The sequence below is a fragment of the Lissotriton vulgaris genome, chromosome 1_1 (genome assembly GCF_964263255.1).
Source record: "Lissotriton vulgaris chromosome 1_1, aLisVul1.2, whole genome shotgun sequence".
Lineage (NCBI taxonomy): Eukaryota > Metazoa > Chordata > Amphibia > Caudata > Salamandridae > Lissotriton > Lissotriton vulgaris.
The window spans coordinates 893,456,263-893,474,626 of NC_141685.1; the positions used below are offsets into that span (position 1 = coordinate 893,456,263).

General features: G+C 45.3%; 1 pseudogene; it reads left to right on the top strand.

The window, feature by feature from the left end:
- The first annotated feature begins 748 nt into the window (after positions 1 to 748).
- Positions 749 to 2,438, top strand: LOC147748126 (uncharacterized; annotated as a pseudogene).
- The last annotated feature ends 15,926 nt before the right edge of the window (positions 2,439 to 18,364 follow it).

An 18,364-nucleotide genomic window follows, 5' to 3' on the forward strand; every position in this document is an offset into this window, starting at 1 on the left:
GAACACGCAATAGGCCATGGGCGGTCTAGTAGCTCTGCCCATGGCCTATTGGTGTCTGTTTCATGCACCAAAGGCCATATATCTTCAATTATCGCGGCCATCAGGCCCGCAATAATTGAAGACATATGCTGGTAGAGGCACGCGCCCGCACCACTCGCGGCTTTTTTTTTTTTTCAATTGGATTGCTTTCACAATCACTAATCACTCAAGCCTGTTTGTCACTATAGCTGGTGATTGATTATCAGCAATGCCATGGTACTCAGGATGTCTGAGAAACTGTCTCACTGCAGCGTGGCGCTATATATAGCACTGAGGTGAGTGTGAAGGTATGACTGGGCTGGCGTTTCATGCAGATTGCATCACGCGGGGTGTGCCAGTGTGTCACGGCGCCTGAGCAATGTGCGAATTCTGCCCTCTTAAGGTCTGTGGTTTTTGTGTACCAGTAACCAGGAAAAAAACACTAGAAGCCTGTCTCCTGCTGTATAGCGCATTGACGCACGCAGCGCTACACCGCACTTACCAACTACATGGAAAACAATGAAACTAAAGATACCACAAGAGAGCCATTACCTCGGAGTCAGCTTTGTGCAGGGAGCGGGTCGGGTCTGCGTCCTCAGAGGGGGAGCCGTATGGCTGCTGTGGCGGGGATAGGTGAGGGCGGAGACCCAAAGAGAGGGTTATAAAGCCCCCCAGGTGTGGCTGTGTCAGGAAGCGACAGCCCCAATCTGGAGTGATTAAATCAGTCCCCATGTCTGGCAACCCCCCCTACCTGTACGGCGCAGACAGGACAGGGCTGCCCACTCTGGGCTTCGCCCCGAGCCTGCCTGCCTGCCCAGAAGCCTCCCTACACCTACATCGCCCTGATTACCATGTCCATCAAGGAAGCGCCGGGTCAGAGGGTGACTCTGAACGGCATCTATCAGTTCATCATGGAGCGCTTCCCCTTCTACCACGACAACAAGCAGGGCTGGCAGAACTCCATCCGCCACAACCTCTCCCTCAACGAATGCTTCGTCAAGGTGTCCCCGGGAGAAAGGCCGGCCGGGCAAGGGCAGCTACTGGACCCTGGACCCCCGCTCTACCGACATGTTCGAGAACGGCAACTTCCGGTGGAGGAAGAGGAAGTCCAGGGCCACCGCGGAGGCCCCGGAGGGCAGGGATACCCGGGTGCGCCAGCCAGAGGTGCTGGGTGGACAGACAGCTGGGCAGGAAGGGGCTGACAGCCGACCAAAAGAGGCCGTGCGAACTCACAGGCATGGAGGGGCCACAGGGAGACTCAGATCCCCGTATACCTGCTGCCACACCAGAAGAAGAGGGAAATCAACCACGCAGTCCTTCTGCCCACTGGGAAGTGGCCCCCCAAAGCACCTTCCCTGCGGCACCCGGGGAGATAGCCCCCCAAACCCCCTTCATGGTCGTGTCCTGCGAGAGGCCACCCAAACCTCCATGCTCTACTACATCGGGGCGATGGCTCTACACAGCTATCGCTCTGCTGCGTCGGGGCAGGTGGGTCCCGAAGCTGCTATTTCCGTGGAGAAGGTCAGCATATCTGCAGGTTGTGGGATGGGCAGTGCTCCCCCTTCTCACGGAGAGGAGGCCCCACTGACCCACGGGACATCAGAGTACCTGCCCCTCAAATCCAAGTGCTGCACTCAGTCTGAGAAGGTGAACCCCCACATCCGCTGCCGTGCCACTCGCGAGGGGGTACCCTTGTGAGCCAGACTGCGGCCGTCACTCCTCGGGTGACTGTCCATCCTCGGATGAAGAGGGTGCCTTAGAACCATCTGAGAAATTGCGCAAGACTTCGCCATCCCCAAACTCTTCCTCACCGTCATCCTTATGAACTTCTTTCTCATCATCCCGCCCTCCCCCTTACCTTGATGACCCACACGTGACCTCAGGCGCGCGGAGCTGTGAAGAGGCCACTAATGAGCCTGCCACATGTTTTATCTGTGAGCAGCACTGGCCCCTCGTGAAAGTGGGGATTATGGGGGGCTCAATGAAGTTAGGGGGTGTGGCCACGATGAGTGACAGCGATTGTGAGGTCATATCTGCACAACAGGAGGCAAACCCCGCACCCCTGACCCCTCCTGGGGCCATGCTGGAGAATTCTGCCCAGAGAATGCGGTGCCCGGTGGCCCCCAAATTCTCGGGGAAGTCCAAAAACTTCAGCATGGACAGTATTCTGTCCAGCAGCGACCAGAGCACAGACAGGGACGAGGGACCGGGCGAGCCTCAGCTCCGAACCCCAGACGTCCAAGCTGACCTTGCAGCAAGTCCCAGGCGGGTACATCAGCAGATCCACCCTGGGTGGTGCGAGCCTGCGGCCCTCCCTGGTGCTGGACGCCCCCGTGCACGGCCGGCTCTACCAGATGGGACTGCCCTTTATTTCTTACTTTCCACTGCCCTTCTCTGAAACTGTCTTTGAGTTTCAGTAAGTAGAGGAGAGGCGTTTGCATCCGCCCAACCGGTCCTTCTGTGGCTTTGCCCCACCCCCTTCACCTGCCTACACAAAAAGTTTTTTAAAAAACGCCACTGTCTCCCCCCCATTTTGTTTTTCACAAATGTCTCAGGGACAACGTTTTAAACCCCCTCCAAGTGGTGTCGCAAAGTGCCTTTAGGGCGCATGCGCACACACACAACAAACATACACCCACACGCACACACAAACATCCCTCCGCACACGCACACGCACACACGGCATTAGGACCCCCGAGCTGGCAATAATGGCCACTAATACACGGATGTATGACGTTACAACGCATACTTTTACCACGCATGCCTTTACAACGTGGGTTTTACCACGCATACCATTACAACGCATAGCCCTTTGGGGTGCTGGATAGTGAATAGTTTAATTTACTATTCCAACTCCAGTCCCCGTGGACACTAGGGAAGGTGTTGGATAGTAGATTAAACTTATTCCCTATCCTAGAGCGCCCCCCAGCGCAATGCGTTGTAATGGTATGCGTGGTAATGACCGCGTTGTAATGGTAGTGCGTGGTAAAAGTTTCGTTGTAAAGGTTGTATACCCTAATACACATAGCGCTATATACATTCTTTAAAATTAAAGACTTCACGTCAGCTTAAATTGGTAATTCTTTCATGACGTCATAAAATAAGTTACAACAAATACAAACATTCCAATGAATTGATGTTTTTCAAACTAGTGTTTTTCATTCATATGATAACAAAAGCTTGTAATATACTTCTATTACTCCAAATGTTTGTAAAGAGGGGCTTTACATATACAAGTATGCACGAGTAGGCAGTATAGTTGAAATAAACCTCTTGTGTTTATTAGAACAAGTAAGACAGCAAATTATGGGAGCACGACTGCATCAGAGGAAGATCAACAGCTACTGGCACAGTAAGACAGTTAACAAGCTGAAGTTCAACAACATCACGAGCGATGCACTTTTGAAGAGAAACATTCTCTTCAAAAGTGCGCGCTCAAGAACATATCTACATCACCTGTGGAATACCTATTGTAAAGGAAATAAAAGAAGTACTTTAGCTTACCAGTACTCTACATCTTCTCCCTTCCTTAAATAAAAGAAAGAGAGGTTGATGAAGAGAAGGGGTTCAATAAAAATAATAATCTTTAAAACGTGAGGGGAAGGAACAATTCCTATGCATCTTTGGGGAAACAGGTAAATTAGCATTAGAGGTGTTAGGAAAAATACAATCATTTGAAATACTGGATGTTGGGTGAGAGTCACAATTATAATCCACATCCTGACCAGTATTAACATCAGATGAGCAAGTATTCTGAGAGTTACACAAGTAATTATCATCTGAAGATGCCCCTAGGGGAAAATAAGAACAGGAAGGAACATCAACAGAATGTTTGTACGTGCAAATCTTTTTGGCTTGTTTAGATGTAAGTTTTACAATAACTCGTTTGTTCCACCACCCTTTCTTATCTAGAAAAAGAGAACCTTTGGAGACTTTCAGGACTTGTGTGGGAAATGAAAACTTTGACAAACCTTTCGTGACTCTGTTGTCGAGTTTAACCATAACCCAATCTCCCACTACGAAATCTGGTTTGGAAGAAACAAATTTAGAATCGAAATTCTTCTGCTGAACCAATTGCTTGGAAGAAACGTTTTCCTTAACAATATCTCTATCATGACAAGCCCAACAAAAATTATCATTAACCTTAAGTTCTTTGATCCAAGATGGGCAAATGTTCCCATTTGGAGCGCGTTTCTTAAGCAATCTAAAAGGGGAAATTCCAGTGGTGCAATGGGGAGTGACCAAATAAGACCATAGTTTGCTCCTGAGAAACTCCTCCACGTCCACATTAGAAGCAATAGCAGTTTGTATCCCCTCTTTAATAAATTTGTTAATTCTTTCTATTAAACCATTTGAAGATGGTGAGTAAAGGGCGACCTTCAAATGTTTGATATCTTGAGATTTTAAGAACTTTTCAACAGTGGATGAACAAAAATGTGAGCCATTGTCACTCACAATTTCCCTGGGAGGACCTTCATTTAAAAATATCTTTTTCAAAAATTCAACCACAGTACAGGAGTTCGGGTTCTCACAAAAATCAAATTCACACCATTTGGAATAATAATCAATTACAGCAATAATATATCGTTTGTTTTTAGGTAAAACAAGAAAAGGACCTGAAAAGTCAATTGCCAATTTATGCCAAGCTTCCTTTGGCAACGGAACAGTATGCAAGGGCAACTGAGGTACCTTCCAATGTTTATCCGATTCTAGACAAGTGGAACATTGATCAATCCATGAGTTGACATCTTTTTCAAGTCCAGGCCACCAGAAATGTTCCTTTATCTTTCTCGAGGTGCTGCCAATACCCAAGTGACCTTGATGAGATGATTCAATAATTTTCCTCCTTAAGTCAAAGGGAGGAACACATAAGTCACCCCTAAAAATAACATCATTAACGATTGAAAGTTCTTCTGAAACTTGTGAATACATTTTCAGGGAAGCAGGTAGGGAACGAATCTTGGGCCAACCTGAAATAATTAAATTCTTAACAGAAACTAACACAGTGTCATTAGAATAACTTTTACGCCACTCACTTTCAGAGATGGAAAAAGGTGATAACACAAGTTCTTCTATAGAGTCCACTACACACTCTATATCATCTTCCTCATGTTGTTTAACATCTAAATTTATCAAACTAAGTCTGGATAGGGCATCTGCCCTAATATTTTTCCCTCCTGAAATATGATTAATTGTGAAGTTATACTCATGAAGCCTTGACAAAGTCCTTGCCAATCTAGAGGAAGCCTTACCCGTTCCGTTACCACAAAGAAGATTCAAGAGTGGTTTGTGATCACTAAGGAGCACGAAATGTGATCCCCAAATATATATCTTGAACTTCTCTATGGCCAAAGAACAAGCAAGAGCTTCCCTCTCAATGGTGCTGTAGTTTGACTCAGCACAATTAAGGGATCTTGAAGCAAAACCCACAGTATATTCTTTGTATCCATCCTGTTGACAAAGTACTGCCCCCAAACCTCTCTGGCTTGCATCAACAGAAATGATGCATTTTAAGTTGGGGTTGAAAGAAGACAAGGCCGGTGCTTCAATAATAACTTTCTTCACAAGATTAAAAGCATAATTCGCTTCATCAGACCATATGAATTTCACCTCTTTTTTAAGTAGTAAGCGAAGAGGTTGAACTATTTGTGCATAATTCTGAATGAAGCGAGAATAATATTCTGCTAAACCTAAGAATGATTTAAGTTTATCCTTATCTTTGGGAATGGGAACATCCGAAATGGCCTTAGTTAAGCAAAGTTTGGGCTTGATATCTTCTAGGGAAATGCTATGCCCAAGATAATCTAACTCTTCAACCATAAATTTACACTTCTTTTTGCCAAGAGTTATGCCAACCTCTTTAAAACGGGATAGTACCTTCCTCAAAATTTTTAAGTGTTCAGGTTTATCTTTGGAATGTATAAGCACATCATCCTGATAAGCCTGTATGTTCTTAATGTCAATTAATATGGAATCCATGAATTTTTGGAACACGCTGGCGGCGGATGCAAGGCCAAAGGGAAGTCGTAGATATCGAAATGCTCCAAAGGGAGTTATGAAAGTGGTAAGTTCAGACGATGACTTTGTGAGGGGAATCTGATGGTATGCACTTCTGAGATCAAGAAGGGAAAATAACTTTGACTCAGAGATGCCTGTGAGCAATTCTTGTATTTTTGGTAATGGATGACAGTCAACCATGATATTCTGGTTCAAAGAGCGTAACTCCGCACACAAACGGATACTTGAATCTTTTTTTTTAACCACAACTATAGGACTGACCCAAAGAGATGAATCAGTGGGTACAATGATTCCCTCAGATACCAAATTATATAGAACTTTTTTTAATTCATCTCTGACATTCAAAGGTACATTTCTTAACTTGTGGACAATGGGAATGGCACCTGGTTTTAGCCTAATTAAATGTTCAAAATTTTTTATATGTCCAACAGACTCTTTGAAAACTTCAGGAAATTCTGAGAAATCAAATCATGAATTTCTTTGCTTTCATCGTTATATATCTCGTAAATTGGGGTATCATTTATTTGCACAGGTGTACTAGAACCTGGTACCAATTTTAAACCCATTTTGGCCAAATCTTGCCAACCTATGATACACTTACCATCTATAGCCACATAAACTTTTGTGGAGGTACACCTGCCTAGACAGGAAATAATGGATATAAAATACCCCGACATATCAATATCTTTACCTGCATAACCTTTAGGAACAATATCTAATGGTAAAAGTTGTGTACTCTTTCTCCAACGTGAATTGAACAGGACATCAGAAATGATGGTTACGGGAGCCCCAGAGTCAGCCATCATATCTAACTTAATGTCACCAACGTGTACAACACATGTTGGGTCTTTAACCCGAATATTGTCTGTTGATATATCAACAAGGTCAATGGACAATATTTTCTTATTCAAATTATCAACAGTATTAATATGAACATCATGTAAACTCGAATCAATAGACGAAATAGCAGGATCAGAGATATCAACATTATCATCATCAAGGGTAGACAGCATGTTAACACACATAGATTTCTTATTTCTACAAACCAAATTGAAATGACCAAATTTGTTACAAAATGTACATTTTTTACCCAAAGCTGGACAAGTGGGACTATTGCTAAGGTGAGTTTTAGATCCACATCTAAAACAATATGCACTGGCTTTCTTCTGAAAAGTTTTGACTGGTTTGTTCTTTGTTAATAAAGCATTAACTTGTATCTCATTATCAGTACATGAAAGATTCCCATCAGAGATACACCTTGAAGACACAATGGATCTTTCCACGCTTTTCGCCATAGTCAATGTAGGGTCACGACAACTAAGTATTCTTTCCTGAATCTTCCTGTGGAAACATTTATAAACGAACTGGTCCCGCAAAACTATATCCAAGTATGGACCAAAGTTACATTCTGCTGCTAAATTTCTTAACGCCGAAACGAATTCCTCAACAGACTCATGTTGGTCATGTTTTCTTTTCATGAAAGTAAAACGTTCCATCATTACACTAGGTTCCTCTAAAAATTTTCTGTTCAGTCTTAAAATTGCACCAGTGTATTCGTTCCATCCTTCTCCATTACCGGAAGGAGGTTGTAAAACGGGTAAATTGTTAAAAATTTCCCTTCCAGCAGAGCCTAAATGACTGTATAAAATTGCCAGTTTCCTCTTTGCAGAATATTCATCAGCACCAATTGCTACCAAATAATTTTCAAAATTTTTAAACCAAAGTTTCCAAGCCTCCTTTGGTTTGCCTGGCGTGGGTAGGAAATGATCCAGGTAAACAATTTGTTAATTGGTAGCCATGTCTTTAAATATACTTTATGAAAAGCAACAGATTATTTCTTCCTCAAATAACTTTGAATTTTTTAAAACTGTTTATATAAGTAATAAAATACAAGCAAGTTAATAAGTACCTTGTGTTCTCTTGCGCGAAGGTTGTCTTGAACTATAGTTGTTTAAAAGAGAAAAGAAACGAGCTGATTTCATACAAGCCGATCTTCGTCTCGTTTCAGTTACCAGGGAAACGAGAGTGTTAGGGAAACAAAGATGGCGGCCGAAACGTGGGTAAACGTGCTGACGTTTACATCCCTCGTCACAGTGACGTTTGTATTCGACCAATCAGATGTTCAAAAAGCTCGCAAAGTGTGAAAAGGCTGATTTTCGGTTCAGCGAATCCGTTTTCGCCACAGTAGAAGGTATGACGATGTTTTCTTCTTCCCCACGTCTTTTCCTTCTTTCTTCTACACACAATTGTACAAATGATGGTAAAATGTTGCTTTTCCGTCGTCGCCAAATGTAAAGAGGGGCTTTACATATACAAGTATGCACGAGTAGGCAGTATAGTGGAAATAAATCTCTTATAATAATAACAATCCACATTTGTAAAGCGCACAATCACCCGTAAGGGTCTGTAGGCGCTGGGGGCCGTCGGAAAGATTAAGCAAGCTATTGCCCAGAGTCACATGGTGCTGGACTAACCTGCCGCCGGAGCCGGGGATCGAACCCTGATCCCCAGATTCCAGCGCCAGTCGCCCTGGCCGCGGCACCACAGCTCTCCCTCTTGTGTTTATTAGAACAAGTTAGACAGCAAATTACGGGAGCACGACTGCATCAGAGGAAGATCAACAGCTACATGAATGATGTAATATGTGACATCATCAGCAGTGGATTGCGGGTGCGCGATATATAGTTAGCACAACTAACTATATATGCGAATTTCAATGGTTTTGTGCGAGTAAATTAAGGTTTTGTAAATGCTAATCCCTAACTATATATGGTCTATAACCTATGGTTTTTTCAGTGAATTTTCAAGGTTTTGTAAATGCTAATTCCTAACTATATATGGTCTATACCCTATGGTTTCAGTGAATTTCAATGGTTTTTTAATAGCAAATATCAAAAGCTGTAAAATGTCAAGTACGTGGTAGGTAAAAACATTTTCGTATTTATGCACGCTGATGTGCTTTGAACGCTGCCCCCCCCTTCCCCCCACCCTCCCTCTCCTCTTTTCTTTTAGGAGTATTCTCTCTTTGCAGATAGTGAAGGGTAGGTAACGCAAGCCTTTGCCCCCGTTGTAACCCGTCGTGCCTGCTTCCCTCTCCATTTGATTGATTGTTATCCAAGCATTTACTGTTTTAGAATTGGTTCTCTTTGGTTCATTCTCTATTTACAAACAAGCACAGAGTCGCAATACTCTGTTTAGTCTTTGCAGATAGTGAAAAATCGTTTAAAAAAACAAAAGGAATCGAGCAAAATCAGTAGGCCACTAATGGGATCTCTTTTTGACCTCGCTAAAATAGAAACATTAGGAACAACCCCTCATGAGAAATACGAAACTAGTGAGATGAACTGAGCTCGACACCATGATGGCTGCAAGACAGCTCGGCTCCGCCACCCACCCCGCCCAAATTCGATCAGTTCCGGTGGAGCCCCAACGTGAACAGGTAGTGAAGAACTTGCCCTCCCCTCTTTGACTGAAGGTTCTTGTTGCCTGTCCCTTCTGTTGTCATTTAACAGAACTTTTTGGACTACTGAAAGGGGTTGTGTTCCGACCGCTGGTTGGTGGACTCATTTTGACTATATTCTGGACCTGCGTTGTCGCGTAATGCGTCATATGACGCGCCGCGTTAGCGCACCCGGAAGTACTCCGGTGCGCGAGGCGCAGCTTCCCGGAAGCGATCCAGAGCGCGGCGCGCAGCGCGTAACGTAAGCATAACAGGTCATGTGACTTGTTAATAAAACTTTTCATTGGTTCATTTTACTTTTGTTATTCTAATGATGAAAGGCTTGGTCATATGACCTAAAAATAACGCTTTTCATTGCTTTCGAACATTTTTTTTTCTTAAACATATATGTTATAATGTTCCAGGCTAATGTATTTTCCCGGAAAATTTACAACTGTCCTGCAAGTAAAATATATTCCTTTTTCGAGAAAAATTGCGTTTCTTCGTCCCATGAGGGAGCCGTTGAGCAAAAGAGGCTCGGCCTGCTGTCTTAGTCGCTGATAGGCCTGAATATCAGATTCTTATTGATCACTTTATGTTGCAGGAGTAGAAAACACAACAGCCCTTGACCATTTATCTTTACTGCGTTCCTGCGTATTATACCTTTTATCCGTCATGTAATTGGACTGCTTTATTTCACTTGCCTTCTACTGATTCGAAAACAGTGGCTATTATTCAAAACTTTTCCAATGTAAGTACTACTACCATGTTTTGTTTTAAAAACCTTTATTGTGAAAATGTCAGTATACAAATACGGGCCTATAACCACGTGGGCCGGCCACGGAGCAAACTGGAATCGTATATGATGAGGGGACATTTACACTGTAGAACAACGTAACGGGCGACCCATTAGGTTGCAAGAACTAAGGTGTCTAACATTTGCGGAATCGGTGGACGTACATTTTATAATTAAAATACGACAGGGCCAGTTACAATAAAATTATCTAGATATACATTTGCGGGCAAGTACCATGGGTGACGTTAATTCGAACTTTCAATAGTACAGTAATCAATAACACATCAGAACTTAATATCAATAGGGATGTCAAAATGTTCAATCAATTCTCGTCCCCGCCCGCCATGTGCTTCAAAACTGCATACGTATCTCGTGATATCAAGGTTGAGCAACCAGTACACAACAAGGAGTTACGAGTCCCATTTACACCGGCGCCATTTCGGGCGAGGCCGGGCAGGTCCAGGATATAGTCAAAATGTCTCCACCAACCAGCGACTATGATGATGTTCATAAGCTCTATTGATTAGACTAACACTCCTCTCTCCACATGAAATTAATTTGCCGCAAGTTAAACATGCCATTTTCATGTGTCCAAAGTTCTTCTGAAGATTTAGAACCGTTTCCCTTGCCTCTGATTCTGTCACTGCCACTTCATTGGTGGATGTACTGGCAGGTCGGGGGTTATCCACCAAATCAAAATGTCTCCACCAACCAGCGGTCGGACCAGAACCCCATCCGAGCGTCCGAGTTCCAAGGTGTCCCAGGGCCATTTTAGTGGACCAGGCCCAAATCCAAAGAACAGGCCGCCATTTTGAGAGTCCTGTTGCAGCCGCCTATCGCTGTAGCAGCAAGAGCGGGCGAAACTCAGCTGGACGGCGAGTGAAACGCTAAGAGGCGCCCCACTGCAGATGAAGTGCCTCCACCTGGAGAGGCGGGAGAGGCTCGTTTGCGCCGCCTCCCCCCGCGCCTTCGGGCACCCCACGCCGACTTTCGGCGCAGCATTGTAGGAAGGCCACACCAGTACGGCAACTTGCTGGACACCACCTCGGTGCCATCCGGATCTCGGCGCGTTGTGCTGCCTTCGGCCTACTGTAGCCGCAAGTGCGGACGCAACTCAGCTGGATAGCGAGTGAAACACCAAGGGGCGCATCACTGCAGCCGAGGAGCCTCCATCTTGGGGGCAAGACACCGCATCACATTGCTTTCCAATGCAGTCAGGTCCTCAAACAGCCCCCACTTACTGACGCCACCTCACAGGCCAACGGGGCACCCCACGCCGACTTTCGGCACAGCATTGTAGGATGGCCACACCAGTGCAGCAACTTGCTGGACACCACCTCGGTGCCATCCGGATCTCGGCGCGTTGTGCTGCCTTCGGCCTACTGTAGCAGCAAGTGCGGGCGCAACTCTGCTGGACGGCGAAACGCTAAGGGGCGTCGCACTGCAGATGAGGTGCCTCCACCTGGGGAGGCGGAAGAGGGCCGTTCGCGCCGCCTCCCCCCAAGCACCCCACGCCGTCTTTCGGCGCAGCATTGTAGGATGGCCACACCAGTGCGGCAACTTGCTGGACACCACCTCGGTGCCATCCGGATCTCGGCGTGTTGTGCTGCCTTCGGCCTATTCGCACATCGGTCCGCTACTGACGCCGCCTCACGGGCCAACGGATTTTGTAGGCTTTTTAAAGCCCAAAGCCGCATAACAGGTCATGTGACTTGTTTATAAAACTTTTCATTGGTTCATTTTACTTTTGGTTTCCTAATGATGGAAGGCTTGATCATATGACCTAAAAATAACACTTTTCATTGGATTAAAACATTTTTTTTTCCCAAACGATGAAAGCCCCACCTTTTTTTTTCTCACTCGGCAATTCAAAAAGGTTCCGTTAGATGACAACAGAGGAGACAGGCAACAAGAACCATCACTCAAAAAAGGGGAGGGCAAGTTCTTCCCTACCGGGTCACGTTGGGGCTCCACCGGAACTCATCGAATTGATAGTCTACAGTGTTTCTGGATGTTTCAGCCTGAAGCTGGCATCAGCATGAGAGCACCACCATCTCGTAGCTCCGTCATGGCCATTCCGCAAGCAATCATGGCAGCCGCTCCCCACCGGAAGCCTGCGGGAGTCGGGGGCCCCCAAGACTTTTGTAGAATCTTCAAGGCTGAGGGGACGCTTTCGAGAATGGGGCCCAAGCCCTAGCAGACAAGCGTCCGAGTTCCAAGGTGTCCCAGGGCCATTTTAGTGGACCAGGCCCAAATCCGAAGAGCCGGCCGCCATTTTGAGAGTCCTATGGAACTAGATGGTGAGCAAGACGCTGTAGCCGCAAGAGCGAGCGGTAAACAGCTGAATGGCGGATGAGGCACAGTGCAGCAAAAGCGGGCGGAAAACCGCTGAATGGCAAGTGAAACGCTAAAGGGGCGCCCCACTACAGCAGACGAGCCTCCACCTGGGGAGGCCCGTTCACGCCGCCTCCCCCTCCCCCCCCCCCCCCGGGGCGCCCCACGCCGTTTTTTGGAGCAGCATTGTAGGATGCCAAAACCAGTGCGGCAAGTAAAGAACATCACCTGGGTGCCGTCCAGATCTCAGCGCGTTCTGCTGCCTTGGGACTATTCGCACAACAGACCGCTACTGTCGAGGCACAGTGCAGCAAAAGCGGACGGAAAACCGCTGAATGGCAAGTGAAACGCTAAAGGGGCGCCCCACTACAGCAGACGAGCCTCCACCTGGGGAGGCCCGTTCACGCCGCCTCCCCCTCCCCCCCCCCCCCCCCCCCCCCCCGGGGCGCCCCACGCCGTTTTTCGGAGCAGCATTGTAGGATGCCAAAACCAGTGCGGCAAGTAAAGAACATCACCTGGGTGCCGTCCAGATCTCAGCGCGTTCTGCTTCCTTGGGACTATTCGCACAACAGACCGCTACTGACGAGGCACAGTGCAGCAAAAGCGGACGGAAAACCGCTGAATGGCAAGTGAAACGCTAAAGGGGCGCCCCACTACAGCAGACGAGCCTCCACCTGGGGAGGCCCGTTCACGCCGCCTCCCCCCCCCCCCCCCCCCCCCCCGGGGCGCCCCACGCCGTTTTTCGGAGCAGCATTGTAGGATACCAAAACCAGTGCGGCACCTGGGTGCCGTCCAGAACTCAGCACGTTGTGCTGCCTTCGGACTATTCGCACAACAGACCGCTACTCACCATTGTTGCTTCTGTTTTAAAAAAATTTTTTTTAACGTGTTTACTGTTTTTGTTGCGTTGTATATATTTATAAGTTATTAAAGTGTTATAATCCTACTACTTTGTTGGAGTGCTATATATTTTTAATGTGACACATAATTGTGAAGACTTTGATGTACAAAAAGGCATCCCTGGAATCTTCCGCTTCAGGCTCCGTCCCACACACTCTCACAGTGAGAACCCCTCCCCAATCACAATACAGGATCGTTATCAGATAGTAGGAACGCGTGTGGTGTGACGGATCTCATCAGGTGGGTGTAAAGTAACTCAGCCCGAACATCAACTGACATTCAACACACCATTCGAACATTCATGCAATCAACATCCATACACACGCGCACAGGCTGAGCAGCACTCTACAGTGGGGGCCTTGATCTACTGTAACTCCTTTGAAGAGGGGTGATTCTTTACAGTTGAGGCCATAAACTACATCCGCAGGGCTCGGTGATAGCCTGGGACCGGCCTGGACAATCAGACACAGAGGAAGAGGAGTGTCAGAGGGTGTGGTAGTGAATAGGGTGAAAGGGAGGTGTCGGGCGGGCACAGGGTGTGATTCTCAGGGAAGAGCAGCGCAGATGGGGGGAGGTTTATGGCCCATGCATAAGACAGAGAGCGGGGGTGACCAGTGCATGGGGGAGATGCTTGCGAGGGTGGGGAGCCATGCTGAGGATCGGCGGCGTGTAGAGAGTGGGTCTGGTCAAGGCATCTAAAATGGCTGCCGTGCACGACAAAAGTGTGGCATTGGAAAAAAGGCAAGATGGCGCAGACAATGTTTATCAATACGGATTAATTTATAACAATTATTTTTAACAAAATATTTACTTGCAGTGACAAAATGACGGTCAACACTTCCTGATTTCCTTCGAATCGAACGTTAACAGACGTCACGCAGCAAAAAAAAAAAAAACGCTCACGCGCAGCCGCTGGAAGACATGTATCAACATATATGAGCCTCCTCAGCCACCCTCAGAAAACATAAGGGGTCAGGATACGTCTCCCGTACCCCCTTATACCCTGTAATTTAATTAAAACGAAATACAAAATGGCGAATTCCCGTTTCGCTACCTGTTCGCGACCCGGTTCGCGAACCGGGAAGCGCTTCTACCGTGAAAAATCCAATTTTTTTTATTTTTCCCACGGGACCCTTTATTAACCCCAACATCATTCCTAGGGGGTCAAGAGGGGTCTACCTTGCCCCCTTTCATTAAATTCCCCCTTCGTTTTTCTCCTCCTCTTGTCTCTCGATCCTACCGAGAGACAAGATGGCGGCCGCTCCGGACTGTTTAGAATGTTGACAGACACTGGAGAGCCAATCAGCTTCGCTTTGCAAAGCTCCGTTACGCGACAAGTACGCGAACCGGAGCGCTACCCGGGACGCTGTCACAGATATATACATTTTTTTAAACGTTAATTTCTCAAAATCCACTGGAGCACATATATTGAGACCCAGCAAAGGCACATCGGGCTAACAGTCCCTACAATTTTGCCAAGTTTCGTGCAAATCCATTCAGCCGTTCTAGCTAAAAGTGAGGCCAAACGCCCTATGGAAAACTCAATGTTAAAAACGCGTTTTGGGACCCCCCTTTTTTCTCGGCCCCCCCTTGCCGAAACCCCCCCAAATTTTTAGGGGCTGCTCAGAAACAAAATGTGCCATTTTCCTGAAAATTTCAGCCGATTCCGTCCACAAACGCCAAAGTTATTAGACATAGAATTTTCAAAAGTTACATAGAGAAAAAATCCTAACTATATATACCTACTGGCGACCGCCAGTAGGTAATATATATATATATATATAGTCCCACTTTTGCCAGCAGTCAGAGTCAGACTACCTTTGATGCCCTTTGGGATCTACAAAATCAGTCTTCTTCGGGGAATATGAGGGAAGTTCCGTTAGAACCAACTGAACAACGGATCACACCTTTTAAGCCTAAATCGACTTTTCAACCCATTATGGTTCACGACAATTTGGATACATTCCAGGAGAGTGTGGTTCGTGATATGAAACATCTATACACCACAATCAATAAAAAGAAGTTTCACATTTCCAAACAAAATCGATGTTATAAACAACTGATCATGAAACTAAATAATAATCATAACATCATCGTGAAACAGGCCGATAAGGGCGGGAATGTGGTCCTTTGGCCTAAAGACATGTATCTCCAACAAGCGGAATTACAACTCAATGACCTGTTGTGTTACCGCAGAAGTAACATCCAGATTGTCAAAAACACATGGGTTGAACAACATCAAAAGCTCCAGGTATGGAGAAGTGCTGGACTACTTTCACATGAGGAGCTCAAATACCTCAAAAAAGATCATCCAGTTATCCCCTCATTCTATCTGATCCCTAAGATCCACAAGGACATGGACATACCACCGGGCCACCCAATAATTTCGGCCATTGACAGCTCTTTGGAACATGTCTCAAAGTATATAGACTTCTTTTTACAGAGCCATGTCAAGAGTCTCAAATCCTATGTTAGGGATTCTTTTGACTTTTTGAGCAAGATTGAACATTTTGTTTGGGAAGAGAACATGGTACTTATGACTCTGGATGTTTCATCCCTTTATACCTCGATCCGACATGGTGATGGACTCAAGGCCTCGGACTATTATTTAAACTAAGGCTTACCTCATTCGACGGCACACAATAAGATGCTAGTAGAAATGACCAAAATGTGCCTCGAACAGAACTTCTTTATCTTCAATGGCGCAATTTATCATCAGGTTAGAGGTGTGGCGATGGGGGCCTGCTTCTCACCTAGCTACGCGTGTTTACACGTTGGGCTATGGGAGGAGCAGGTCCTAGTCGGTCAACACCACGACTTTATTTCTAACAATATTGTTTTGTATTTGCGTTACATTGATGATATTTTTCTAATTTGGAGAGGTAGTCATGATAGTGCTAAGGCTTTTGTTGATTTGATTAATTTAAATTCTGTTAATCTGAATTTCACTGTTAATTTAAGTTCTGAATCCATTTGCTTTTTAGATGTCGAGGTATTTGTGGAGGGCACCACCCTCAATACAAGACTTTACAGGAAGCCCAGTGCGGGAAATACTATTCTGCATTCTAATAGCCAACATCCGGCTCACCTAATTCGGAGCATTCCATTTGGAGAGATGCTCCGAATTAGGAGAATTTGCAGTACGGATGCCGAATGTGCGGCTGCACTGGAGGCATGCAGGTTACGTTTCCTGGCGAGGGGCTATTCAATTGAAAATCTCACCAAAGCGATCAGGCGTTCTAATTCGGTGAGCAGACAGGAGGCACTGATTCCTAAAACTAGAAACACCCATTTGGATGTTTCCTTGACAGGGGAGGTTCAAATCAGTTCCCCACGAGTTATTTTGACATACAATCGTCAGCATGGGGCTCTTCGTAAAATTATTAACAACAATTGGAATCTGGTTCGAAGTGATCCAGTGATTGGTCACAAGTTAGATATTAAACCAGTATTGACATTTAGAAGATCCCCTTCAATGTCCAAGGCTCTAGTTAGCAATACCTTGGAGCCCAAAATCTCAACCACCTGGTCAGTACTAAAGAAGGGCTTTAAGGCTTGTCCTCAGTGCAAAGCCTGCCGATTTGGCAGTAATAGGACTCATTTTAAAAGTCCCTTCCATGAACATCCTACTGCCATTTCCAAGTGGCTCACTTGTAAAACCGATTATGCCATTTATGTGTTGGAGTGTCCGTGTGGGCTCCAATATGTGGGCAGCACTAAACTGCCCGCCCACAAACGGATACTCCAACACATACGCACAATATCTGGGCACGATCAAAACTATCCGGTTGCCAGGCACTTTCAGGATAAACATCTAGGCATTCCTGATAAGCTCCAATTTTTTCTAATTGATTGTGTCGAAGCTTCAAGGAGAGGAGGTGACCGTGAGGCCAAACTCCGTCTTCTTTAGACGAGATACATCTTGGAGCTTAATTCAAAAAATCCAAATGGACTTAACGACAGGGAAGATCTTTATACCTGTCTGTAAGATAAAATAATATACCTATAAGACCTGTCCGGATATACTAAAAAATCTATGTTCCCCATATGCTGTTTCCTATCTGTATATATTGACAAATATATTTTTAAACACTATTTTGATACTTTTTTAGAAATAACTAACTTAATTGGAACTTTTTGTCTTATCAATTGCACTTTATTGCTAATGTTGCACTATCACTCAGCACTTTTTCTTGTTTTAGGCAGACATTGTGACTGGCCCACTTGGGCTCTATTCAGATTGTGTACAATTGTTGTGTCATGACTTTTGGACTTATGCTGCTAGTTTGAATATGAGCATATTACTTTGAATTCCTAACACATATTGGATTTTTAGATACAACACAAAGTAGCGGGCTAGTGCTCGAAATGTACATAGATGAAATTATTTATCGTGTATATATATTGATGTTTTTCTACCAACTTGTGTTTTGTAAATATGCTCTTATATTTCTAAAATCTGTGATTATGATTTTATTAATTGTGCAATCTTACAGAGTAAAAATTAGGTGTTCTATCAGGACACTCTCGGTTGGATGCACAAACGCAGCGTTTCAATGTAAAGTATTTTTTCCATGTTCATGATACACTCCAATGCACTGTCACTTTAAATGTTCTGCTTACTGTTATGCAGTTTGTCATGTGATCAAGCCTTCTCGAAGGCGAAACGCGTCATGGCGGCAGCGCTGGCTTTACCGAATTAAACCACCCTTGCACCAGCACCCTTGGGTCGACTCTTTGTTACTTTGCATTCGGCATCTCTTGCCCGTGAGTGACAAGCTTCGTTATATATATATATATATATATATATATATATACCAAAATGAATCCTTAAATCTTAAGATTTTCTGAGTAATAGT